Raw genomic sequence first — 2537 nt, forward strand, 5'->3', positions numbered from 1 at the left:
GCGGAAGGAGGCCCCTGTCAGGAGCTTGGGAATGTAGGAGCAGTGGGACATTCCTGGGCCACCTTTGCAAGAAAAAGAATGGACATGTGGAGATGCCAGGGTGCATCCTGGCTGGCCTATTGCATCCTAGTACAATACGTAGATACTGCTGATGTCTCTAGCTCTGTGTGCAAATGGGAATTCAGCAGCATGCTCACATCTCTTAACCTTTTTTCTTCAAATATTTTTTGAGGAGGCTAAGAAATAAATAATGGAAGAATTCATTGCTGTCAAAACTTCTCCAACCAAAAATAATCTAAGACACCAAGTTTCTCTGAATAGCAACCTTAAGGTATGAGTTACTTGGGTATGTGGAAGACTTGACATAGGAATTTCATAGTAGCTCAGCTTTACCATGAAGTAAGTGAAAACTGATACTTTATTGATAAATTTGTCTATCTCCACTCAACTATCTATTATTCAGTTTAATGACAACAGAGGTAAAACTCATAACAGTGGGAAAACACAGAGAATCTGAGCACTGGAAAATGTCTGTGCAGGAGCTAACTTGCACCTGATGAAATTTATTAGGCTGCCCGTGTGCTAGCTATGCCAGAACAGGGCTCTAATGGAGCTCTACAATGGCTCTGTTCCAAGACTCAGTCCCCCTGCACTGCTCATTTTGCTCCCAGGACAACCTGAGTCAATCCTGTCCTGAGAGCTGGGGTTAGTAAGGCTGACCAGGTTCTGTGTTGAACCCTGTGTGGTTGCTCCACCATTGTTCTTTCCTTCCAGGGACAGCCTGCAGAAACGCAGAGCTGCACCCAGTTTGCAGCTGGAGAACTGACCACCTGGGGCTTTGCATAGGGCAGAGGGAACTGCATTATTTCCAGATACAAACTGACCCTGGAAGTAGGAAATGGCAGAAACTCTTGTAATCTTTGACGTGTATCATTGTTCAAGCTTTTTTCCTAAGGAAAGCCACAGCTGTCCTCTTACCAGCTGTTCTTTGTGATAACCATTACCACTTAAAGTTCCTCTTGGCCTTGAGAAAGGTCAGAGTTTTTCTTGGCATCCATTAGAAAAGCAAAGAGGAATTATAAGTGAAACCAGCTAGTCAAATAAGAGCATAAACTTATGTCCCCATCACCCCTGGGTAATACAGCTTGGGAACTTTTCTCATCCTTCAGATCAGTTGGAAAGCATCTCAACTCAGCAAGGTGGGCAAATGTTTTAGTACCTTCTGCCATGTACTTCTTGACATCTTGCATTTATCTTTTGAGTTTGGAATTTTTCCTACTTCCCTGCCTTTGAGTAGAGAGGATTGATTTACTGTCTTTGTAGGACTTGCTGTGTGATACGTGTATCTGCACAACTAGAAGATGACTGAATTGTTCTTTACCCAATACTTTTGACTCAGGCTATCAACTATTCATTCTTTCACATTAAATTGACATCTTGGGGAAGAAAACAATTTGTTACCTTATAAAAGGAGACAGCTCTTATTTTCAAGTAAATTGTCAATAACATCTTCATAGGCATGTTATCAAATTCCTCTAACTTTATGGAGCAAATTCATTGACATCAGGTAGCGCGATACAAAGTGAGATTGCTCACAAACTTTTAGCTGGGAAAGAAGGACTTTCTGTCAGCCTGGAGTGCCTAAGGGGGTGCCAAGGACAGTTTGTTTTAAAAGACTGACAAAGCCTCAATCTCACATTTTATCCTGAGTGTTTCTTGACAGCTTTTATCAAGAACAGATTTCCCCCAATGTTTTGCACATCAGAAATACTAAATATATTACAGTACCTGTAAAGTGTGTTTGATTGGTTTGTTGTTTTGACACTCAAATTTACCCTTCCAGATAGAAGAGAAAAAAACCCTCTGCACCGATTAACTGAACGAGATGCAGTTACAAGTGTGTATGTATCAGTTATTCATTCAGAGCATCCCCAGTGCTTATCCTGGGATTCTTAATAGTCTCGGTCTTTGACAGCACTGTGCAGATATTAGTAATTTACTGAGTGTCAAAATGTGCTGAAATGTTCCATTGCAGTATGCTGGGTCCTGAGCAGGTGGGACTGAAAATGCTTGCCCGTAGGTTTTACACTGAGGACATTGCTGATGTCAACAGAGGGCATGTCCATCTCTCAGACGCTAATAACCCAGTTAAGCAGGCCTGTGTTCATTAGATTCACCCAGCTCACAGACTAGAGGGCAGAGCACACCTTGTGACATGAGGGAAACGCCTTGGTTTTGTGTCTGAGCCAAAGGGAAGCACAGGAAAATACTCTGTGTGTGTGTGTGTGTGTGTGTGTGCAAAATTTGCTCTCAGCAGATAATTTATAGCAGCACATTCAGTCCTCATATGAGCTGATGTATCTTCTCTGAGCTTGGTATTTTTAATGGTCTTACATCAGGAGCTGATTAGGCCGATCAGGACTAGGCATTAGGTTCCAAAGGAAAATCATCATGGCTAATCCGCGAGAGGGGAAATTGCTGAGCCCTTTATACCACTGTTGCCAGCAAACGGCTAAAATGTTAAGAAGTGGAAAATC

Source organism: Buceros rhinoceros, unplaced genomic scaffold (assembly GCF_000710305.1).
Source record: "Buceros rhinoceros silvestris isolate BGI_N320 unplaced genomic scaffold, ASM71030v1 scaffold43796, whole genome shotgun sequence".
Classification (NCBI taxonomy): domain Eukaryota; kingdom Metazoa; phylum Chordata; class Aves; order Bucerotiformes; family Bucerotidae; genus Buceros; species Buceros rhinoceros.